This window comes from Dermacentor variabilis, chromosome 5 (assembly GCF_050947875.1).
Source record: "Dermacentor variabilis isolate Ectoservices chromosome 5, ASM5094787v1, whole genome shotgun sequence".
NCBI classification, from domain to species: Eukaryota; Metazoa; Arthropoda; class Arachnida; order Ixodida; family Ixodidae; genus Dermacentor; species Dermacentor variabilis.
The window spans coordinates 104495808-104522563 of record NC_134572.1 but is presented as its reverse complement, the minus strand read 5'-3'; positions in this window follow the sequence as shown (position 1 = coordinate 104522563).

Genomic DNA, 26756 nt, shown 5'->3' with positions numbered 1-26756 from the left:
AATATTACAAAGAGCAGGCGCCACACATGAACCAATACACACACCATTTTTCTGGATAAAAAGGTTTTTTAGATTTGCAGCTATCCTTACAAACAGGCCACGCCTGTTGGATGTACTCGCCACGTGCACGTAAAGAACTTTTACCTTACGCGTCTGCGCATTCAAAGACTGTGAAACGCGCCATTGCTTTGATGTGTTTAGAATCTTCCTTAAAGAAGTCTTGTCATCACTCTGCGAACATGAGTTTCCTTGCACAGTTAAATAGGCTGCAAGCTGCTGGTTACCCAAGTGTGGTGGTGACGTCAGTCTCGGAAGTATTGCTTCAAAAACTGAAAGGCAAGCGGCATAAAAGTAACTGCAGCACACAAAAGAAAAGGCCTGAAGTTGTGCCGTATTGCCACAGAGTGGCTCACAATCTGAAGAATGTCGCCACCAGATACAAAATTCCGGTAGTGTTTTCCGCTCCTCAGAAACTGTCGATGTTGTGCAGCCGTATTTCTCAAACAAGTAAAAAACCGGATTGTGAAAAGAACCACGTGAAGTTTGTAGATTGCAGCGTCGGTGTGGTTTATAAAATTCCCTTGTCATGTGGCAAAGTGTATGTAGGGCAGTCAGGCCGCTGTGTTAACGAGCGCCTGAGAGAACATGAGCGATCCATACCAACAGGCACAGGTTCGCATTTGGCTCAGCATTGTAAAACATGCAAATGCAAACCCATGTTTCGTGATACCACAATTTTGAAGAAGAGTCGTGACACCACCGCCCGAGAGTTATCAGAAGCATTTTTCATTCAGTCATTGGGGTCACTGTGCATTAGTGTGCCTTCCTTAACCTTGTACAGCGCTGAATTTGGTTTTTTGGATTCGGTCGCATGAGTGCGCTCTTGGGATCGGATGTTGGTGGCTCCACCGCATGGTGCTCACTGCGCATGTTGCTCTGGTTTGAGCGGTCTATAAAGGAGTGACGCAATAAAATGATGTCAGTTGAGAGTAGCGCCTTGTCCTGTCGTCTTTCTTGTGTCTGTCTTTTTGCGCTTAACAAAGTATTCATGGATTCGCACCAACTAGCCCGCCAACGCATTGTGCCTACTATATACCTCCGCCATGGGTCGGCTAGGTATTGCACTATCTTCGGAATCGGCCTGCGGTTTATGCACACGCAGATCAAATATGCACGGAACCCGAGCCATAAACATTTTTGCTATAAAAGGAAAAAAAACGGTTCAGTGGCTTAGCAGGCCAAAACCACGATCTCATTATGAGGCATGACGTAGTGGGGTGCACCACGATAATTTTGACCGAATGGGCTTGTTTAACGTGTCCTTAAATATATGCAGACGAGCGTTTTTTGAATTCCTATCCCCAGAAAATGTGGCCACAAAACTGGGACTGAACTCCCAGTGTCGAGTTCAGCAGTGCAAATAAACGCTATGCTTCTACGGCAGGTCCAAAGCAAGATTCGAATCGTAGTAAGTGAAGCAGCTTGCCAGACGTCGCCAACAATTTACGACTTTGCCGGGGAGAGTATTTATTTTTACACAGCTACGTGCTGAGTCTCGTGCATTGGGTTAAGGTTTTTTCAGTCGCGGCTGCTGGAATGCCGACGTCTGGGACAGTCGTGGGCCTCGCATTGTCGCCTCCGTTGAGGGAATATCTCAGGGGAGCACTTTTCAGTGTCAGGTTTCCATCGGCAGCAAATCTCAGCCAGTAAGCCAGCCAAAAAAAAAAAAGCGTTCAGCTAAACACGACTGAAGCGAGAGGTCTTTTTATTACAGTGTTGCCAGTAAAACAATGTGGAAGCGTATGTTATTTTGCTGCGACAGCAGTCTAATACTCAAGCCTGCATTTGCCTTATCTGTCAGTCTGTCCGTCCGGTCATTCTGTTACCTCGACGACGACAGTTGTCATCGGCGATACACAACGACAAATTTAGTCTGTTGTCTGTCCACCTCGTCAAGCCTAGCTTCGGCATTACAACAGCGTGAAGAACAATGACATGTCTCCTCAACCAACTTCACTGGGTTTTAAAACCGTGCAGCGAAGCATTCTGCATTTCGGATTCATGAGCGCAAACCAGTGAGCTCTCCTTACACTTCTGTTTTCTTTATTACATGGCAGCAGATAAGTAACAAAGATGAAGCTCTGCAGAAATTTCAGATACTTCAAAACACATTCAAGCGTCAGGCAAGCACGTGCAAGCGTCGAATAAAAACCTCCAGTTCGGCGGTATTTCTCATGCATCTTACATACTACAGACGTAGGCAGCAGATTCCTGTAAAAAACGACCGAATGCTTCGCGATGGTTTTGCGTGCCTGTCGCACATTCTACTGTGCCAAAGGATATGTAGGCCAAGTAACATGAACATGCCACAGGATGTGTCCCAAGGTTTTTACCCTGCAGGAAAGCGATTGTGTGTGGTGTGATCTCTAAGTCATTTTAAGTGTTTTTTCGGAGTATGCTCGAGAAGAACACGGTATCCCTACAGTCTCCAAAAGAGGGATCAAGCGTTTAAGCATGCGGACACAAACGATGGCTTGTCGACCACGGCACGAAACAGCACCTTTCCTCCAATCAGGGTTATACAGAAAGGTTCGCCGGTCATAACTTAAAAAGTTTTGACCCCTGGAGGAATGATGATTCAATGAACCCGCTTAAGTACATCTAAGTAATAGCATTTCCAGTAAGGTTCATGATAAACGGGACAGCAGACAATCTCTCTAGAAGTTCTGCAAAAATATTTTTTCAGGGCGGCAGTGAAAAGTGAGCGATAGAGTGAGCCTTTAGAAAGCGAATACATTGAACAATCTCCTTTGAGAATGCCCAAGGGGCTGTTGGTGCATCTCTGACAGGGGGCGACACAGCAATTTCTGGTAGATAATTGATTAAGCGAAGTTAAAAGATCTTTCTACGAAATGTACTCTATGGGGATATACACTGAACTAGCCTGATACAACAGGTTCTTATCAGATTTTTGCGCGCACAAAAACAGGACGTCGAACGAAGAAGGGACACGCAACATATAATAAGAACCATCTACCACCAACTCACCCAAAACGTAACGCTTCTGATACAAGTGCTGGGCAATTAGTGCAAGGCTTCGCACTGCAGACAGAATCATCTTAGTGGAGTGACACCTGTACATGCTTTGCGGAAACCAGAATGAGCAGTGACGAGGAGTATTTGACAAGCATTATAATGATGCGAAAGCATTATATGACCCATTAGGCGAAAATCCGGCATGGCAGTGTGACAGAAAGATGGTACCATAAATTGCCGACAGCAAAGAGTGAAACCACATAAATAAATATTTGAATTGAGGTCACATTTCTCAGCAGGTTCCTGTAAAGAAATTAAACTATTACCTTTCGATATTAGCTAAATTTGGGTTTTGGTGGAATCGAACCGGGCCTCCGGGGTGCAAGACGAGCACACTTCGCCGACGCCACGGTGGCTTTTTTTTTACTACCGACGCCATGGTGTCTCCGCGGTTCTGGTTGGCTAAATGTGTGCCTAATGCTTGTGTCATTGCGCACGTCATGTCGCAGCAATCTGGCTGACGAAATGTATGGCCCATAGTGCGTGCTCCGTTGGCCGCATGACGGCGCAGTAATTACGGTGGAGGTGGCGCCTCTTCATGGTTGTATAAAATGAGTGCATAAAATCATCATCATCATCATCATCATCATCAGCCTGGTTACGCCCACTGCAGGGCAAAGGCATCTCCCATACTTCTCCAACAACCCCGGTCATGTACTAATTGTGGCCATGCCGTCCCTGCAAACTTCTTAATCTAATCCGCCCACCTAACTTTCTGCCGCCCCCTGCTACGCTTCCCTTCCCTTGGGATCCAGTCCGTAACCCTTAATGACCATCGGTTATCTTCCCTCCTCATTACATGTCCTGCCCATGCCCATTTCTTTTTCTTGATTTCAACTAAGATGTCATTAACTCGCGTTTGTTCTCTCACCCAATCTGCTCTTTTCTTATCCCTTAACGTTACACCTATCATTCTTCTTTCCATAGCTCGTTGCGTCGTCCTCAATTTGAGTAGAACCTTTTTCGTAAGCCTCCAAGTTTCTGCCCCGTTGGTGAGTACTGGTAAGACACAGCTATTATATACTTTTCTCTTCAGGGATAACGGCAACCTGCTGTTCATGATTTGGGAATGCCTGCCAAACGCACTCCAGCCCATTCTTATTCTTCTGATTATTTCCGTCTCATGATCCGGATCCGCCGTCACTACCTGCCCTAAGTAGATGTATTCCCTTACGACTTCCAGTGCCTCGCTGCCTATTGTAAATTGCTGTTCTCTCCCGAGACTGTGAAGCATTACTTTAGTTTTCTGCATATTAATTTTTAGACCCACTCTTCTGCTTTGCCTCTCCAGGTCAGTGAGCATGCATTGCAATTGGTCCCCTGAGTTACTAAGCAAGGCAATATCATCAGCGAATCGCAAGTTACTAAGGTATTCTCCATTAACTTTTATCCCCAATTCTTCCCAATCCAGGTCTCTGAATACCTCCTGTAAACACGCTGTGAATAGCATTGGAGATATCGTATCTCCCTGCCTGACGCCTTTCTTTATTGGGATTTTGTTGCTTGCTTTATGGAGGACTACGGTGGCTGTGGAGCCGCTATAGATATCTTCCAGTATTTTCACATATGGCTCATCTACACCCTGATTCCGTAATGCCTCCATGACTGCTGAGGTTTCGACTGAATCAAACGCTTTCTCGTAATCAATGAAAGCTATATATAAGGGTTGGTTATATTCTGTACATTTCTCTATCACTTGATTGATAGTGTGAATATGGTCTATTGTTGAGTAGCCTTTACGGAATCCTGCCTGGTCCTTTGGTTGACAGAAGTCTAAGGTGTTCCTGATTCTATTTGCAATTACCTTAGTAAATACTTTGTAGGCAACGGACAGTAAGCTGATCGGTCTATAATTTTTCAAGTCTTTGGCGTCCCCTTTCTTATGGATTAGGATTATGTTAGCGTTCTTCCAAGATTCCGGTACGCTCGAGGTCATGAGGCATTGCGTATACAGGGTGGCCAGTTTCTCTAGAACAATCTGTCCACCATCCTTCAACAAATCTGCTGTTACCTGATCCTCCCCAGCTGCCTTCCCCCTTTGCATATCTCCTAAGGCTTTCTTTACTTCTTCCGGCGTTATCTTCGGGATTTCGAATTCCTCTAGACTATTTTCTCTTCCATTATCGTCGTGGGTGCCACTGGTACTGTATAAATCTCTATAGAACTCCTCAGCCACTTGAACTATCTCATCCATATTAGTAATGATATTGCCGGCTTTGTCTCTTAACGCATACATCTGATTCTTGCCAATTCCTAGTTTCTTCTTCACTGTTTTTAGGCTTCCTCCGCTCCTGAGAGCATGTTCAATTCTATCAATATTATACTTCCTTATGTCAGCTGTCTTACGCTTGTTGATTAACTTCGAAAGTTCTGCCAGTTCTATTCTAGCTGTAGGGTTAGATGCTTTCATACATTGGAGTTTCTTGATCAGATCTTTCGTCTCCTGCGATAGTTTGCTGGTATCCTGCCTAACGGAGTTACCACCGACTTCCATTGCACACTCCTTAATGATGCCCACAAGATTGTCGTTCATTGCTTCAACACTAAGGTCCTCTTCCTGAGTTAAAGCTGAATACCTGTTCTGTAGCTTGATCTGGAATTCCTCTATTTTCCCTCTTACCGCTAACTCATTGATCGGCTTCTTATGTACCAGTTTCTTCCGTTCCCTCCTCAGGTCTAGGCTAATTCGAGTTCTTACCATCCTGTGGTCACTGCAGCGCACCTTGCCGAGCACGTCCACATTTTGTATGATGCCAGGGTTAGCGCAGAGTATGAAGTCTATTTCATTTCTAGTCTCGCCGTTCGGGCTCCTCCACGTCCACTTTCGGCTATCTCGCTTGCGGAAAAAGGTATTCATTATCCTCATATTATTCTTTTCCGCAAACTCTACTAATAACTCTCCCCTGCTATTCCTAGTGCCTATGCCATATTCCCCCACTGCCTTGTCTCCAGCCTGCTTCTTGCCCACCTTGGCTTTAAAGTCGCCCATTAGTATAGTGTATTTAGTTTTCACTCTCCCCACCGCCGATTCCACGTCTTCATAGAAGCTTTCGACTTCCTGGTCATCATGACTGGATGTAGGGGCGTAGACCTGTACAATCTTCATTTTGTACCTCTTATTAAGTTTCACAACAAGACCTGCCACCGTCTCGTTAATGCTATAGAATTCCTGTATGTTACCAGCTATATTCTTGTTAATCAGGAATCCGACTCCTAGTTCTCTTCTATCCGCTAAGCCCCGGTAGCACAGGACGTGCCCGCTATTTAGCACTGTATATGCTTCTTTCGGCCTCCTAACTTCACTGAGCCCTATTATATCCCATTTACTTCCCTCTAATTCCTCCAATAGCACTGCTAGACTCGCCTCACTAGATAACGTTCTAGCGTTAAACGTTGCCAGGTTCATATTCCAATGGCGGCCTGTCCGGAGCCAGTGATTCTTAGCACCCTCTGCTGCGTCGCAGGTCTGACCGCCGCCGTGGTCAGTTGCTTCGCAGCTGCTGGGGACTGAGGGCCGGGGTTTGATTGTTGTGTTCATAGGAGGTTGTGGCCAAGTACTGCACCAGGTTGGCCAATCCTGCTCTGGTGAGGGAGTGCGTTACCGGTTCTGGTCACCGGGATCAGGCCACACTCCAGGCCTGTTTGTGCAATTTTGTCAACACGCGGATTTTTTTTTAATCCGGTGGAAAATTGCCGGCACCAGGATTCGAACCACGGACCTCTTGCACGCGAGGCGGGTGTTCTACCTCTACGCCACCGCTGCATTCCCATAAAATACAAAAACATTAATGTCTAACTGAATGCCGTTAAGCGATCTTTCGAGTTATGAACTCCTCGTGAGCAAAATACGCGTTGAGATGCTTGGCGCGCTTTCATTTGGCCCTACCGAGGCGCAGGCGAGAGCCTGGCCTGCGCCTCGGTAGGGCCAAATGTTAAGACGCAGGCGAGAGCCTGCGTAGACATGGAGCGCGCAGAAAAAAAAGATACTTTCACTAAGGCGCCCAAAGCGACTTACGAGCGGGAATGCAAAAGCATTCCCACATTGGAATGCTACTGCGTCATTCAAATAGACTTCAGAGTCTGTTTCAATGTCCCAGGCGGCACTTTCAAAATGAGTCATCGACCCAGTCTATTTTAATGTCCAAGGCGGCACCTTCAGAACGAGTCATCGACCCTTAAAACAATGCAGCATTTGACACAGCTAGTGTCTCCTCCCCTGCGGATATTGATTTAGCTAAAAAATGAAAATAAATGTTATATGGAGACGTCGAACTTCAAGGTCACCTCAAGTACCAAGCTGCATTCTTGTCAGACAGTTGGATGCTTTGATGTTGTACTACTGAACAGTGGAAGCAACGAAATGTGGGCGTGTTCACAAAACAAACTAAAATAAACGCGATGCAACAAGATTATTTGAATAAAATATATATAGTAGTGAAATGTTGAACCACCGCGAACAACGGCAAAAAATATTAGTGTCAGACCTTGGCCAAACTGCCTATGCTGCAAATTAAGGATTCTAGAAAGGTAACCGCTTTATAAATAAATATAGCCTACTCCTACAGGGAGGCAGGATGAGAGGGCTAAAGTCTATCTATGTAGGTATATAGTTCGAGTTTCACAACATGCACTACTTGGTAATACAGGAAGCGAATTCCGTGCATATCAAAGGAAGTAAAGGTAGGAACTTATCTATTCCAAAGTCTCATTTCTGCACTGTCACATAATTATGATTACATTTAAACGTTACGGCGCAACCAGGAATGGCGCGAGTAAGAAGACAATTTGACGGGTAGAGGCAGAGTCGGTCTCGACAGCCATCTTGTATACGCATCGTGTTCTCTCTTGTAAATCTTGTAAATACACCTTCATATGTGATTTCTGCAACGTAACAACTTGGTGAGAGGAGCGGATTACACACGAAAAACAACAACGGAATTCCGCAGTGGTCGTCACCTCAGACTAGGCAACATGACGGACGGAACAGGACCCGACATGGCGCCGCCCACATCAACGCCTACAACCCCGATGGTTGTGCCGGCTAAGCCGCGGGACCGAGGAAGGTTCTGCGGCACCGACCCCTCGACGTGTAGGATTGGATCGCCACGTATGAGGGTATAAATGCCTACAACAAATGGCGTCCGACGATTATGTTGGCTAACTTGGTCTTCTACCTAGAAGGTAGAGCGAAGGTGTGGTATGACAACCACCAGGAAGAGCTTAACGACTGAGACACGTGCAAACAGAAGCTGAGGGACGTATTCGGCCGTCCCTCCGGGCGCAAGAGCACCGCTAAGAAACAACTAGCGACCCGTCCCCAGACCTCCACAGAACCATACGTATCTTACATCAAGGACGTGCTGGCTCTGTGCCGTAAGGCCAACAGTGATATGGCTTAGCCAGACAAGGTTGGGCATGTACTGAAGGGTATCCTTGACGATGCTTTCAACCTGCTGATAGGGAAAAAATGTGAAACAGTACTGGCCATCATAAAAGAGTGTCAACGCTTTGAGCAGGCCAATAGCCGCCTTATTGCATCGCCCTTCGCACGTCTGCCGAACACAGCTGCGACATCTTCGTGTGAAGACAAGCCAGGAGTGCAGCGTTCATCATCATCAATAGACCTGACACGGATAGTGCGGCGAGAACTTGAAGCCATGGCTCCTGGAGCCCTTTTTTCCTGCCCCAGTGAACAGAACTTGCCTCCCGCACATTTTGTGCAGACAATACTCCGCGAAAAACTCGCTTACCTTGGAGTTCATTCTGTATGTGCCGTTGCCGCTTCACAGCTGTCTCATACTCCAGGTCCATCGACTAGTCCGAGGTATCCTGCATACTACCCAAATTAAGCCGAGTGACAAACTGCAGACGATCAGCCAATATATTTTGCCTGCCGGCGTATTGGTCACGTTGGTCGCCATTGTAACAAACGTACTGTCTCCTTCCCATGGCCGACCGCCATTCACTAGTTATTATCATCCCGAACACAGCGGGCATCGTTACCAGCCTCTATTGCACCGCAACAGCAAAACAATGATGCTCGTGCTCCCTGGAACAGTCCCTCGTTATCATTCTGCGCCACAGTCCCGTTCACTACCAGCACGTGGATCATCGTTCCTATCGCCACAGGCTCCTCGTCCACCGTCCCCAATGCAGCCCGGACTGCTGTCTCCAGAAAATAAGCGATGCAGCTCCCGGAGGTTACGCTGCCTTGACGGCTCGACCGCAAAACCCTCTGGTTACGTCGCCGACCAAACGGAACTTGATGGACGTTTTAGTCAACGGCGTCAATGTCCCAACATTCATCCACACTGGCGCGCACGTATCCGTGATGGGTGCTCAACTGCGTCGATGCCTGAACAAAGCTCTGGCACCCGATGCAACTTGCGCCCTCTGCATCGCCGATGGAGGAACGCCTACCGTGCTTGGTATGAGCACCACTCGCATTGGCGCCGCGGGGCGCCTAACGATTGTTTTGTTTGCCGTTTTTGGAACAATGCCCTTACGAATTTATACTTGGCTTGGGCTTTTATCGACCCATTCAGCCCTCTTTGATTGCGCGTCTTTTGTCTTTCAGCTTGAGTTGCCCTACGACCCGCCGTGGTTGCTCAGTGGCTATGGTGTTGGGCTGCTGAGCACGAGGTCGCGGATTCGAATCCCGGCCACGGCGGCCGCATTTTGATGGGGGCGAAATGCGAAAACACCCGTCTACTTAGATATAGGTGCACGTTAAAGAACCCCAGGGGCTCAAACTTCCTGGAGTCCTCCACTACGGCGTGCCTCATAATCAGAAAGTGGTTTTGGAACGTAAAATCCCATAACGTAATTTAATTTTTTCAATTACGCTATAGCTGCTATAATCCACCAGTCTCACAATCACAATTATGCTCTCCCGAAGACATCCGCCTATTGCCAAAAGCCACTACGTATGTCACTCAAATGTAGTTTCCAAATGTTCATGTCGGTGTCTATGTGCTATGTCCCACCGATGACATATTGTTTGAAAGTTGGCCGTTCCCAATAACGTGCTCATTGCTACAGGCAGTCATACTTCGCTCCCTTTCCTTATTTTTAACGGGCCAACTCAAATTTTTCTCAGAGTCATGTCTTTGGGCGACATCTCGCCTGTGAACGATTCCGTCACCCTCTGCAGGAACCTCCGGGTCACCCACTCTCAAAGACGAACTGAGCAAAATGATTACTCCGGATCTTAGGGCACAAGCTGCTTACCTCCGCCGTCTCTTGGAAACTTACCTTAGACATTTTTTACCTGGGCGGCCGCCGTTTAGCCCAGACATCGGTGGTCACCCATCGTATTTGCATCGGGGACGCCAATCTGATACGCCGCCGGCCGTACCGTGTGTCACATGCTGAACGACATGTGATACAACGAGAAGTCGATAAGTTGATTAAAGTGTTTATGGGCCATCTTGCAGTCCGTGAGCGTTCCCTGTTTGCCTTGTCAAGAACATGGACGGCAGTTGGCGCTTTTGTGTAGATTCGACGCCTAACAAAATCGCACGCAAGGATGTCTACCCCTTGCCTCGTATTGATGACGCCTTGGACTGCTTGTACGGAGCCAAGCAGGTTTCATCGATAGGCTTCCAATCATTCTATTGGAAAACCTTGGTAGATCACATGTACCGTGAGAAAGCTGCCTTAGTAACACCTGACGGCTTCCACCAATTCAAGGTTATGCCGCTCGGCCTTTGTAATGCTCTGGCAACCTTCGAAAGAATAATGGACTCCTTACTTCACGGCTATGAATATTGCACACGTTTGTGTTATCCAGACGATGTCATAGTCTTTTCACCAACTTTCGCGAGTCATGTAAGGCACCTACCGGTTATTCTTGCTGTTTTCTGACGCGCCGGCCTGCAATTGAACTTATCCAAGTGCCACTTTGGGTGTCATCAAATTACCGTTCTTGGCCATTTCGTCAGTAACGCTAGCGTTCAACCCGACCTTAACAAGATTCGCACTGTCCTGAACTTTCCTGTTCCGTCTTCCGCCGCAGACGTAAGTAAGAAGCTTTGTAATATATAAACGCGGGCAATATATAAGAGCGTACTAGCGTGTAACAGCATACGCTACCCGCTTCCTGTAACCCAACGAAAGAATTTTTTTCAATTACTGAATGGTAGTGCTTGGCGTTAGTTTGTGTAGTTGCGAAATCCCGCCCCTACATGTACGGCTGCATATTTTCCGTGATTACCAATCACCCCACCTTGTAGTCAATCTCATCGCTTAAATACACCTCTGGGCAATTGCGTAGGTGGGCGCTACGGCTCCAAGAATATTCATTTGCTGTTTAATTACAAGTCAGACTATTCTCACAAGGACGCTGACTGCCTCTCCGGGCGTCCTCTAGACCACCGTGAATGTGATGCACGTGACACCGACTCTTGCATCCTGGCCATTTCTAATCGGCGCGATATCCGCAGCGAACAACGGCGTGATAACTGCTTACGCATTCTCATCGATCGTCTCAGTTCTGGACATTCAGAGCCCACGCTGCACATGTTCGTGCTCCACGACGACGTTCTCTACCATCGCAGCTTAAGCCCAGAAGGACCAAAATGCAATGCAACCCTCGCACCTTCTTGTCCTGAGTAGCTGAAAACCTACTTCGATCTTGTTCTGCCGAGCACAGGCCTTCCACCGCCTACCAACCGCAAACAAACGGACTGGCACAGTGGCTCAATTGCACGTTGACAAAAATACTGTATATGTACATTTCCGACGACCACTATGGTCGGGACAGCCCGTTACCTTTCGTGACCTTCAGCTTTAGTTCAGCCCGTCATTAAACTGCTTGATTTTCACCTGTTTACCTTCTTTTCGGCCGCCACCCTTCTTTCCCTTTTGACACACTGTTTCCTTCCTCGACGAGCACTCCCACTGAATACGCTCAAGGCGTCTTCGCCCGGCCACGCAGGGGCGTCTGCGTCAGCAGGCGTTCGTTGGGTCGCGACACCACTTAGCCGAGCACATGAGGGTTCGACCCTCCCGCGTGCAGCCATGCGCGGCTTAGCAGTGTCCGGGAAAAGGAGGATCCCGGAGTTTGAGCCAATGCCGGCTGTTCGGATCTTTAAGGCCCCCCAGCGGAGGCAACACACATCTTTGGCCTCTTTTTCACATAGACGGCACCTCCAGAATGACCCACCTGGAGGAAATCGGCAGTCGCCTTTTCCTTTTCTTGCCTCTCTCTCCTCAAATCTTCGTCTTTATCTCTCACTTTTTGACCTTTCCTTTCTTCTTCTCCCTTCCGTTTACCTCCTTTCTCCACGGCGGCAAGGGTTAACCTTGTGTGGCTTTGCTATCTTGGGTACACCATATTTGGTTATAGTGACGGCGTGCGACTGGCGTCGTGCTGACTTGTACGCAAGCTCTGCCGGGCCCCGCGTTGGGCTCCGTAGTAGGCGGTTGGCGGTCGGCGCTGTTGCCGAACATACACATTTTTCTCATGGCAGCGCAAGCCTCTATTCTTTATGAGCGGCGTCTGAAAAGATGCCGCACCGAGGCAACGTTCCAGTCCTCTTTTCGGAGCAATGCTCCATCATTTCACAAGCTCTATGTACTGCACAGCGAAAACAACGTACCAGTGAGAAAGCTCTCTCCATTCCTAGTGGCCAAGTGCCTAAAAGAAAAATCGGACCTTGAAACAAACCCTCAAAAATGTCTAGCGGGGACCTCCTCCTAGAACTAAATGACAAAGAACAAGCGCAAAAGCTCGCAGAACTCACCAGTATTGGCAACGCAACAGTGACAATTTCACCGCACAGAATACTTAATACAAGCAGGGGTGTGATATCAGAGGAAGATTTTATTGGGCTAAGCGACGAAGAACTACTGGAAGGTTTCCAGGAACAAAATGTTACTAAAGTCCAAAAAATTGTCATCCGCAGTTACGACCAAGAAATCCCCACAAAACATGTTATACTCACCTTTGGAACAAGTGCAATTCCTACCTCGCTGGATGCAGGTTATGCAACGGTAAATGTTAGACCATATATCCCGCACCCGAGACGATGTTTCAAATGCCAAAGGTTTGGACATGCTTCGCATGCCTGTCGGGGACGAGCAACTTGTGCTAAATGCAGTTCCAACGACCACCAAACTGACAATTGCACCTCTTCCCTACTTTGTGTTAACTGCAAGGGCGATCATCCAGCTTATTCGCGGTCCTGCCTTTGATGGAAAAAAGAAAAAGAAGTAATTGCTCTAACTGTCCAAGAAAAAAATGTCGTTCTATGAAGCCAGAAAGCGGCTATCGTACCTTCCTCGAAGAAGTTACGCCGATGTGACGCCGGCGGGGGCAGCATCACAGAGGTCTCAGGAGTCCTCTGAGACCATGCATAGTGGTCCCGCCGTGACCCCTCCCGCCCCCGTGGTGGAAGCAGCCGGCGCTGTTCCATCCTCTTCAGAGGCCCTGCAAACACCAGACCCGCAGGGCCCTAAGATCAAGCGAACTCCAAGCCCCGAGGCACGTGTCTCGGCGCCGAACTCTCGGCCCTCCAGCGCCTCAGAGAGAGCGATGGAGGTCGACACAAGAACCGCGGTGTGATTGACAATGAAGTTCTAGCGCTCTCTCGAGCGTGGCAAGGGGGCCACTCAAAATAAGAAAGCGATAACCTAAAGTTTATCGCTCATTTGTATTAGCCTTTTTAAATCCAGGTTACCTAACACCTACATCCTATTCTTTCCGCAGTGCCATTTCTTACCTTTCAATTTCAATATGGCTTTTATTATCCATTGGAATTGTAGAGGTTTTATTGTTTTATTAGACATCTTCAACATTTTTTCTCCACTTGCTGTATGTCTTCGGAAAACAAATCTCGGTCCAAAATATAGTCAATTTGTCGAAGGTTTCACCGTTGTCCGAAGGGACCGCAAATGTTCCAGCCGTTTGTCAGGCGGAGTGGCTAGAGTCTTGCAGGGCGGCACTCCTACCCGAAACGTCCAAGCGAATACATGCTTAGAAGCCATAGCTGTCACCATTCTATCTTACAAAACCATCACCATTCGCTCACTATACATTCCACCCCGCACCCACCTCACAATTAAACAATTAGAAAATTTAACAGATCAATTAGCGGAACCATTCGTTTTAGTAGGGGATTTTAATGCTCATTGTACTTTTTGGTGCAGCGTCAAAACTGACCAAAGAGGACAGCTGGTTGAAGATTTATCTTACTCAATGGTATCTGCCTTTTATTTTCAGGTGCCCCGACGTACTTTTCACCAACTTCCCGCAGTTTTAGTTGTCTAGATTTAGCTTTATGCTCACCATCTCTTTTTAATGATCTTAAATGGGAAGCCCTCGACAGGTCTTATGGCAGTGATCACTTGCCCGCAATCATCAAACTTTTATCGCCACCACTAACCTTAGTCAATAGGCCACGTCAGTGGCAATTACAGCTCGCTGACTGGCCGGTTCTTATGGAAAACGCCAAACTGGCAGCTGTATTTTCACAAGAACTAAGCATTGATGAACTCAACAAAAAAAAATCACTCAGGTCATAATATCTGTCGCAGAAAAGGCAATAGCGCAGTCATCCGGCATTTGGCGCAAAAGGCTAAATCCCTGATGGACGAACGAGTGTACCCAAGCCAAAAAGAAAAAAAATAAGGCCTGGGGAATCCTGCGGAGGTACCCCACTTATAGCAACCTTTTAAATTTCAAACAGGCCAAAGCCACAGCACGATTTATTCGAATACAAGAAGAGAAATCGTCATGACGAAAATACATATCTTTAATTAATAGTACCCCCACATCAAAACGAATGTGGGACAAAATGACGAAATTTAAAAGAGAGTACACGTCATACACAATACCACTACTCACATGCCCAGACACACAAAAAACACTACAGGACCAGGCCAGCTTATTAGGCGAACACTTTTACAAGGTCTCCAGCTCAGCAAACTACTCCAATGCTTTCCTAAATTATAGAAAGTCGACAGAGAAACTGAGACTGCCCACTACTGGGGCTTCAAATGAACTTTATCATAACGTCCTCACAATGCAAGAATTGAACAAGGTTCTCTCTGCCAGTAAAAAAAACGACAGCAGGTCTTGACCGTGTGCACTACACAATGCTGGCACACCTATCTGAAGCATCAGTAGAAACACTACTCAAATTTTTCAACAAGAGCTCGGAATCTGGAGTAATGAATACAGACTGGAAAATGCAGAAGTAGTGCCTTTTTTCGAAATCAGGTAAACCCGCAACGCCCCCAAGAAGCTACAGGCCCATTGCGTTAACAAGCTGTCTAGCCAAATCCTACGAGAGTATCATAAACATAAGGATCACATTCATCCTTGAATCAAGAGACCTAATAGACATACACCAGTGCGGATACAGAAAGGGCTGCTCGACAACTGACCACCTCGTACGACTAGAACATGAAATACGTAACGCGTTTCTACACAAACGGTACTGTCTCGCAGTTCTTTTGGATCTGGAAAAAGCATATGGTACCACGTGGCGGTATGGAATTTTAAGAGCTCTGGTTGACTTGGGAGTGCGTGGCAGAATGCTAAACTGTCTATCTGACTTTATGGCAAATATAACATTTCAGGTGCGTCTTGGCACAATACTTTCGCGCACATTTACACAGGAAAATGGCGTTCCACAAGGTTGCGTTCTGAGTACGACACTCTTCATAATCAAAATGAACTCTGTTAATAAGATCATTCCATCCTCTGTTATGCACTCAATATATGTCGACGATTTGCAAGTGGCTTGCCGCGCCTAAAATCTACCCACCTGTGAAAGGCAGCTACAAATAACCATAAGTAATCTTACACAATGGGCTGACAAAAATGGATTCCGGTTTTCAACAGACAAAACTGTTATCTCTTCTCCCAGAAACGAGGGTTACACTGCAATCCAGTTCTCACATTGGATGGTACAGCCTTGCCGGTCAAAGACAACCACAAATATTTAGTCGTAACATTTGACATCAAGCTGAACTTCCTGGCCCACATTAACACAACTAAAATTAAAGCAAATAAACCATTAAACATCTTCAAGGTGTTATCGCACGAGCACTGGGGATCGAACCGAACTTTTCTACTACGTATATACCGGTCCCTTGTACGTAGCATCCTCGACTACGGTAGTGTAGTTTATGGTGCAGCTAGGCAGTCATACATCAAGCGGCTTGATCCAGTTCATAATCTCGGCCTACGACTGGCGAGCGGTGCCTATAGAACATCGCCTGTCCAATGTTTATATGTCGACTGCAATGAGCCTTCCTTACAGCACCGCAGAGCACTGCTTACACTTTGCTATGTACTACGATATCGATCATCACCACAACACATATGTTACAGCATCGTAACACAGTGCAAGTCACGCATACACTACACAAACAAACCGAACATGATTCGGCCACTAATCTTACGACACGGAGAGTACTGTCAGACTTATGATATTCCTCCTGAAGCCTTTCAGGCTGCTGAAAGGCCACCAAGATTTCCGCCATGGTACAACTTTTCACAGCTATTTGACTGAACACTTACACATCTAAAGAAAAAAGACATTCCACAAGAACACAAAATACAAAAGTTCCGAGCTATTCAAGAAAAATATAAAAACTACGCGGAATTTTGCACTGACGGCTCCAAAACACAGGAATACGTAGGTGTCGGAATAACAACCAAAAATTGGCAAAATTGCATTCGGATAAATAATTTTTCTTCAGTGTTTACCGCCGAAGTTTTTGCCATATGGACGGCAGTAAAAAATGATTACCAGCGACAAGCAGATGAATGCTATCGTATATACCGATTCATTTAAGCGTACTCAGAGCTCTAAACCTTAACTCCGCGTCTGAACCCCTACTTGGTGATATCTTAAACATGTTGGGCTATAATGAATACGGAAGAACTTTACGATTCTGCTGGGTCCCAAGCCATGTTGGGATACCAGGGAATGAAGCAGCAAATAGATGCGCATTCATGGCAGCGCACAAAGGCATAACACAAACAACGCTACCATACAGAGACAGTATCCGAGCGATTCATAAGGCCCTGGCATCAAAATGGCAACTAGAATAAGACTCTTGAATAAATAACAAGTCACACAATAAAACCCCTGTTCAGCGAGTGGAAGTCGTGCAGTCACCAGCAACGCTTCTATAAGGTGATCCTGTGTAGACTCTGAATAGGGCATACACACCTGACACACAATTTTCCACTTCAAAACGAAAACCCACCAACTTGCGAGAAGTGCCGCGAACCACTCACAGTAAGGCACATTATCATGACATGTCCACATATTGAAACACAGAGACGGAAGCTTTTACATAAACTCTATAACTTAGACATACCTTTAGAGCCTCAATACTCGGAGATGAACCGCTAGTGCCCTTCACTGACTTTTTCAGCTTTCTAGAAGAAACCGGTTTTTTATACAAGCTCTAAAGTAACGGAGCTTTCGCTGCTTTAACATTTGATTTCTAAACATCTTGTGGCTGGCGCAGCATAGCCTTAGTCACTTTTGCGCCATTAAACCCGAATTAACTAAAGGCTTCGCCCGGGATCGCACGGCACACCAGCTTGACGGTTCCCGGCTCACTGAGTCTCAGGCGGCGCAGAAGATCCGTTACGAAAGCCGACATAGGGAAGTTTGATGTCCTCCTGCATGCGTTCTCTTTCTATGGGTACCATGTCGCCACGTCGATTTGTCTGAAAGCTGCTGCCGTGCTACACAGGGCCCTACACGATATTGCGTCAGCTTGGCGATATCAACTACGGCATTGCTCCTCTGGACTCGCCTGTCCCTAGAGACGTTGTGCATGTGTCCCGGCTGGAGCCTTTGCTTTGCCGGGAGTTCACTTTCCTTATTGCTAGCACCGAGACAGCGTTCTTATAGGCGGGGGCTATGTTACGGCGCAACCAAGAGTGGCGCCGTTCAGCAGAAGACGATTTGACGTGTATAGGTAGGATTGGTCGTGACAGCCATCTTGTTTATGAATCGTTGTCTCGCATTTAAATATTGTAAATACATCTTGATATGTGACTTCTGCAACGTAACAATATTGTTATTTCTTTATTATTTTACAATAAATTGAAAAATTACACCGCACCCTTCCTGCTTAAGAAATCGACTTTGTTGCTGTCCAATTCACCGCAATGGGTGAACGCAGTTATATGAGGAAGAAGCGGGCAACCACGACAGTCAAATAAAACACAATAAAATGTCAGTATTCAATGTGAGAGAATGCTGCTACCACAGTGAATGAGTAGAGCTCAAGACAACGCTGAGTGAGTGAGTGAGTGAGTGAGTGAGTGAGTGAGTGAGTGAGTGAGTGAGTGAGTGAGTGAGTGAGTGAGTGAGTGAGTGAGTGAGTGAGTGAGTGAGTGAGTGAGTGAGTGAGTGAGTGAGTGAGTGAGTGAGTGAGTGAGTGAGTGAGTGAGTGAGTGAGTGAGTGAGTGAGTGAGTGAGTGAGTGAGTGAGTGAGTGAGTGAGTGAGTGAGTGAGTGAAATAACTTTATTTCGGTCCAGAGAAGACGCAGGGGAGACCCGACGCCACCCGGCGAGTCCCACGTAGGGACCACCAAGCCGAGCTTGATGGCCCGATCGCGGGCACTCTGGACGGCCAGAGTTTCGTCGTTGAGTTCGGGGCTGCCCAAGAGCGCAGCCCACCCATCCTCGCTGAAAGAGGGACCGATGGCTTCACACTCCCAGAACACATGGTCCAATGTTGCCTTTAGGCCACAGGCAGGGCAGTCCGCACTCGGATACAATTCAGGGTATATCGCATGAGGAACCACAAGGTTAGGATACGCACGGGCTTGAAAAAGTCGAATGGTCACCGCCCGCGCCCTGCATAAGGCGGGGTGCGGGAGGGGGCATACCCGTCTTGACAGATAGTAGTGTGTGGTAACCCTTGCTCACGTTCAATGAAGACAACGCTGAAATGTTTTTTTTTCTTCTTTTATATGGCATCTATTGCAGTTACCAAAAACGGGTCTAAACTGTTAAACAAACGCAAACACTGCTTGATTGCTGTGTCTTTTCTACGCACTTTCTTTTGGCGTCAGTAAAGATAACACGAGGAACTATTTGTTCGGCGAACACGTTCCTACGCAGCGAATGCGTTTACGTCGTAGAGGTGTTTCCGCAGGGGCTTGTGCGCGACCCCACGCACCATGAGATTATGGGCAATAACAATGTGGTGAAAGCTATTACAGTTTGAGGTAGAACAACACATTCGGAAGGTGCATTTCTTGCGACATTTCTTAAAACGTGCGCACTGTTGTAGCAAGATACACCAAGAATCGCGATTCAGCGCTAAAGAAAGGGCATAGTCACTAAGACCTGCTGCTTCATAGGAGATGACAAGCAAAAGCCTGTTTATTCATGGATGTTCAATTAAAGGGCCAGGAAAATGAAGAAATTTCAATTTGTGCGGCACCGTATCCGCGATACCCTCGAGCTCTTGTACCTTGCGCGTGGGACGAGGCTTGTCCAGAATTTATATTTCTTTTTTTCCGGGGTCTAGAGCCAAGGTGAACTCAAACATAATAAATGTGGCTAAAGTACACGTGTACTTTGGTTCCTTGGTTTTAATGTAAGTGAATGGGCAGGTTGGTTGGAAATTGAGCTAAATCGGTAAACCTACCCCTTGTCTTTTGTGTTTCTTGCTTTTTTTCTTGTATGCTCGCCCGTGATCGTGCCAGCCTGCTGGTAACTTGAAACCAATGAGACACTTGCGAGTTTAATGTTTCAGACAAATGACCCAATATTTTTTCCTATTCTAAAGTTGGGAGCCCTCCCACATTTTAAAAATCTTCAATTTGTTCTTGTGCCAGACGTTTCAAGCATCTTACATAGCTCTGCGTGGCCTCATGCAAGTGCATGTCAGCTACTCTGAATATAGTTATTGTGTGGAGTGACGGGCAGCAGAAATTCTCAGAACATGAAAATAATTTTGGCATACTTGCCGAAGAATTTTCTGCTTTATTCCACGTCTTGGCTCGCTGTGTTTCCTGTCAAACATGATATTTATTTCATTAGTAGTATTTCACCTTGTCAATGTCGCTTAATTTGACGTTCGCGCTTGACAGTTTCGTGTATTCTGCCGTAGAAAGTTGAAACCAACAAAATGGCATTCTAGGGATCTCTTCCAGTTGGCATTCGGGAAACGTTGCCGCTGAAGTAATCGCATAGGTTGAATGTAGGCGCTTGAATAGAAGAAAATATAAAAAACACATGAGCTCTGGAAAAGGGGGAAAAAGAGGCAAACTATGTCAAGAAAGGAAATAATACTTATTTTGCGTTGAAAGCAACTGCGTGGAGAAGACTTGTCAAAATACAGGCACAAATATTCACAAAAGAAACTGAAGAAGGAAAGCCTCTTCGAGCACGGCTTTCGAAAGCTTTATGGATGCACGTATTGAATTTCAATCTTGTCCTCGCAGAAGAAAAAAAGGGGAATAGAGCAGGAACGAACGAAATATAAAATGTAATGAAAACGCAATCGCTACGTTGAGGAGTTTGTTGTACACAAAGTTCTCAACGACGGGGAGCTGTGCAGACACAGTGACGCTGGAGGAAGCAACGAAGCAGATCGTGTAGTGCTGGATTGAATTCAACTTTGGCCTTTCGGCGAGGCTTTGTTTCTTTTCCTTTTTTTTTATCCCTCACTAAGCACACCCGAAAGCCTTATCGGGTTTTGTACGGCAAGTGTGAAAGTTGAGACCGCAGCGGTCTCCCGTCCTTTGTATTGTTTTGCTTTGTTTCTCTAATGATGTCACTGTGGCAAAGGGGACTCCAATTCCTGAAAGAAGGGGTGATTTATGATAATGGAGCTTTTTTTTTCTGCTTTGTCTTCACTTAAATATTCCCCTCACCCCGAGCGTTGTAAGTAGTTAAGAATGAATGCACTGTTTTATTCATTTCGTGTCGTACACATTACTTGTAATGTAGCCCTTGAGCATTACGAAAAAAAATTTGAAAGAAAACCAAAGCACCTTGCTTAAACTTTGCAGGTTAACTAATTATTTCGAAGAATAACGTTGTTTTCGTGAAATACGCCTGCGCACATTCACCTAACTACCGTTAGTTCACAGATCTTTTTTTATTTATAGAAAAACCGAAAAGGAAAATATAAAGGAACAGCGAGTTAGTAATTTTTCATTTTTATTTTAGCATATTTAGAATAATTCGGATACAATAATGTCGACTATGCGGCTCCTCATTTTGCTAAAGATACTCCGTATTGTTGCTGCGAGGCGACTAGAGTAAGCTCTCGTTTTCGATGGTTGGCACCCTTGATTCAAAACGAGAGTGGCCAGCAGACCGTATTCACTACATGAAATAGTGTCAGGCTGCAGATTGAAATATTAAGCATTGATGTTTAAAAATTGTATGCAGCATGCAAAACAAATGTGATTGGATCCTTACTTCCCCACCAACTCCCATCTAACGCCACAATACGTTGCAGCAGTTACTGCGCTTTAGCAGGAGTCATAAACGTAGGCGACCTCTTGATCATTCGATGGGATTATTACTATACTACCTGTATGACTGACAATCATTACCATAAAGCGCGTTTGTCAGACGTGCCATCCTGGCAACACAATGGAGCCGTTATGTTACTATTTAAATGCCGAGCGTTATGTAGCATCCCAATTGGTCAAAATTTGTTCTCAAGTTCGTCCACTCGTGCTACGGGGGCCTGCTACATGGGACGATCTTTAAGCAAGCAGCACGTGCCAGACGAAAAGACGCACAGAAGTGAAACTAAGTATACTTACGTGCGACAGCCTTGAAGAAAGCATGATCAATTGCTGAAGCTTGTATTTATATACTTCTTTTTCTGAGGCTGCCATGTGGCATAACATCATTATGAACTTATTTACATAAATCCCGGCCACGGCGGCCGCATTTCGATGGGGGCGAAATGCGAAAACACCCGTGTGCTTAGATTTAGGTGCACGTTAAAGAACCCCAGGTGGTCAAAATTTCCGGAGTCCTCCACTACGGCGTGCCTCATAATCAGAAAGTGGTTTTGGCACGTAAAACCCCAAATATTATTAACTTATTTACATATGTTGTAAGTGCCTTGAAACAAAAGCCGGGTTCCATGACTACCGCAAGAGGGCTTACGCAGTTCATAACGATCTTCATGTAAACATGCGCAGCTGCGAGTGTCCTCGTTGAGGATTTGAAGTTTTCATTTCCAAATTGTTGAGAGCCTTTAAAGTTTTCTGTCAAGTTATGCTGTACTTGGTTTATTGCCTGGTAACAGTTTGCATAGATTTCTCATTTCTTTTTGTATTGAAGCTCTCTATGGGCGTCTAACTTTTCTAGTGTATGTCGCCTTGATTGCCTATGTTGTGCTTGAAGTAAGTAAATGTGCAGAGTAAAAGGCATACGGAATGGACCTCAACATTTTTCAAACATTCAAAAAATATTATGCTAAGCTTTAATTTAGTCGTGTTGTTCACAGTCAGTCATAAAATGCTCCGCCGAAGGCATATTACGAGTCATGTCTTTGGTATTTCTCTGAAAAAAGAAAGTTTCGCGCCAGTGTTAGACATTGAGCGCACTCCTGCGGAATTATGCATGCGTTGACCTTGGAGTATATGGCGTTGAATTCGTTAACATTCAACATAAGAACGTGATTTACCACATCTTGCAGTTCTTATATGCGTCATCGTCTTACTGAACCGGCTGCATAAATCTTTGTCTTGTTTGTGGCTTTTCACAAGGACAGGGGCAGACGATGTTCAATCATAGTTTATTTCATGTTGCAGCAACGTAGCTGCTAAAGAACAATATAGTGGCGGACGCAAGATTAGAGGAAAGTGGTGATCACACCGGAATTACTGCAGGCGCATATGAACAGGTATGGCTCTTGGTGATATCGGCGATGTGAAAGGGATGAAGCATACACGTTGCGTTACAGGAGTGCAAGTGTACAGATACGTTACAAACTTCATCCTTCATAATGTGGCCACAATATTTGTACAATTTATTTCTAAATGCGTCAAGTCGTTATGTTAGTTTCTTTACTGACCTGGGACTATGATACTCGTTTATAAAACTTAGCATACGTAAAGCATGCCGTGAAGCTGAGAGGCTGATGTTGACGAGGATTAGGGAATCGAGACTTGGGAAAATTATTTGCATTGCATTGTTGAACTTTGCGCCATTTAAAGCAGGACGAACCATAGCAGCAAATCTCTGGGCTCGAAACTGCTTTTTATTGAAAAAAGTCAAAGAATATATGTACAATTAGGTGCACACGCATGCGTAAGAAAGGCAGCATATTATTTGCAACGGTAACTGTGGCGAAAACAACGAAGTACAGCACAGAAAACTTACGAGAGCCCCACTCGTGGCTACTGTCAAATATTGAAAAAAAAATAATTATGGGGTTTTGCGTGCCGAAACCACTTTCTGATTATGAGGCACACCGTAGTGGAGGAATCCGGAAATTTCGACCACATGGGGTTCTTTAACATGCACCTAAATCTATGTACACGGGTGTTTTCGCATTTCGCCCCCATCGAATTGCAGCCGCCGCGGCCGGGATTTGATCCCGCGACCTAGTGCTCAGCAGCCCAACACCATAGCCACTGAGCAACCACAGCGGGCTGTGGTTGAAGGCGGCAACAACAACAAGATGATCTATGTTGCGTCTTCAGAAAGTCTAATTTACAGTCACACATTCTCACTCACGCCATCCTCATGCGCTCTGATTCTTTAAAAAAAATGAAAACATGAGTGAATTTTCTTCATCTATTTTTGCAGTGTATAAAATTGATAGACAGCCAAAGCTAGTAGTGTATCCGGAAGTGTCAATGGTTGCGAATAAATAATATCTGCCTGAAGTTCACAGTGATTAATTTTTTTCCCTTCGCATCCCATGCTTGTGTTCCCGGCCGTTGAACCGCGAAGCTGTTAAATGGAGTTCCTGGACGGTTTTGCACGGCAACGGTGAAAGCCGATGAAGGTCCGCATGTGGCCGCGGAGAGAGAGAGAGAGAGAACTTTATTCGTCAAAGTGGGGAGCTAATTCGTGGGCTCGTTAGGAAGGCCAGATGGCCGCCACGCGATGCGTGACGGCGACCTCTTCGGCTCTCTCCACGGCTCGAAGTTGCACGTCCGGGCTGGAGCTAAGCAGCACTTCCTCCCTCGATGAAGGTGAGGGAGAGGCCAGATGATCGGGGGGAGGGAGGCCCTCCTCATAGTCCCAGAGAATGTGACTGAGCGTAGCTAGCTCGCCGCACAAGTGACAGTACGTACTTACTCTGTACGAGTAAATGTGCGAGTATACGTAAGGGTTCGGGCATGAGTGTGTCTGTAACCTGCGCCAGGTGATCTCCTGACGCTTGTTTAGTTTTTTTTTTTTGTGGCACGGGCCTAGTGCATCGTGTAAGGCGGTAATATTGGGCTATGTCATAATATGAGTACAGGACATCGTTTGAGGTCTCCGGTTCCGGCAGGCCCTCCTCTCGGCTCATATATCCTCGAGCATGTTCGTGGGCCGCTTTGTTCCCTGGCTTCCCCGCGTGAGCCGCGACCCATATCAACTTTATTGACCGTGTTTCTTCTTTGTTGTACAGTAATTGCAGAAGCTTTAGTGTAGTCTGTGCCACAATTTCTCGCGCAAAGTTTGTTATGTCGGTTTCGGAGTCGCTCATAACTATACAAGCGTCTGTTGAGGCCACGGTCAACGCAATGGCGGCTTCGTCTGCTTAGGTGGGTGTAGCAGCGCGTAGAGAGCTCGAAGCTGTTTGTGCCTTGAGTCCTGGGCCTGTATTGATGCAAATGTTGTAGGTGTGGGGTCAGTCAGAGTACTTGGCTGCGTCGACGTACGCCACGGCGGGGTTTCTTTATTCATTTATTTATTTCAAGTACCTGCAGCGCCCGAAGGCATTATTGCAGGGGGGAATGTACAGTGTACATAAGCTCGACAAAATACAGAACTGGTCAACCAAAAAATAACACAACAATATAAAAATTCACGCCACTAAATGCTCAGCAGAAATGCTCTGAACGACGCTTCAGTGTGACAATCAGCAATTTCCTGCGGTAGCTGATTCCACTGTGATATTGTGTGTGGAAAAAATGAATGTTTGAAGACGTTTGTTCTACAAATAAGTTCTCTTATTTTTAAATAGTGGTCACTTCTGTGAGATAAGAAATGAGGAGGTAAAAGGTAAGTTTCTCTATCTATTTTAACCAGGCCGAAATAAATTTTAAAAAGCGTTTCCAACCTCATGTTTTTTCTGCGTGTGCTTAATAATTCCCAGCCCAAGTTAACCTTAAGTGCTGTAATACTAGAAGTGAAGTCATAGTTATTGCAGACAAAACGGGCTGCGCGGTTTTGTACATGCTCGAGCATATTAGACAGAGTTTTGGTTTGCGGGTCCCAGGCCATACAGGCATACTCTAATATGGGTCTTACGTTCGAAAAATAAAGTAGTTCTTTAATTTTGGGAGGAGCTAGCCGGAAGTTGCGCTTAACAAAATTTAGCATTTTACAGGCTTTAGCTGTAACATATTCAGCGTGCTTAGTCCAAGTTAAATTCGATGAGAAATAAACGCCAAGATACTTATACTGAGTTACTCGCAATAGCTGGACATTGTCTACTGTATAACGAAATAGATGTGGATTTTGTTTACGTGTAAAGGACACGTACTGACACTTACAGGGGTTTAAAGACATTTGCCACCTAACGCACCAGCGTGTTATACAGTCCAAATCGCGTTGCAAACACTCGTGGTCAGTGGCAGACCTAATGCAGTGATAAATCACACAATCATCCGCATACAGACGCACTTTGCATGACACAACCTGAGCAATGTCATTGATGTAGGCCAAAAACAACAATGGCCCTAAAACAGATCCCTGGGGAACTCCCGATGTAACATCAACATAATCAGATTGTGAGCCATTAACTACAACACGTTGCATGCGTTCTTGTAGATAACATTTAATCCAATCAAGCAATGAAGGAGAGATACCGAGGGATGATAGCTTATACAACAGTAAAACATGGGGAACAGAATCAAATGCCTTTTTAAAATCTAGAAATATACAGTCAGTCTGTATACCGAGATCGAATGAATGAAAAAGATCGTAGCTGAATTCTAGGAGCTGGGTCGAACAAGAACGACCAGACCTAAAAACATGCTGATATTTGCTAAAAAAATTATTGTTTTCTAGATGTTTTATTAGGGAAGTGTATACGATGTGCTCCAGTGTTTTACTACACACACTAGTTAGAGAAATTGGCCTGTAGTTGGAGACAATATTTTTTGGGCCACTTTTATGGATTGGTACCACGTTTGCAACTTTCCACTCCTTAGGTAAACAAGAAGTACTTAACGATTTCTCAAAAATAATAACCAGATAGTGGGCGATTGTCTCAGAACAAGTCTTTAACACATAAGAAGGTATACCATCAGGACCACTTGCAGAAGAGACATTTATATTGCCAAGGAACATAAGTATACCACCACGTGTCACGACCACTTCCGGCATAGGTTCAAACACATTGTCGGGAATAGGCGGTAATTCATTCTGGCAGGGAGTTGTGAAAGATGATTGGAAATAAAGATTGAAGCAAGAAGCTTTATCGACATCATTAGTAAGAAGTACACTACCGTTTTTTAAGTTCGGGATGCC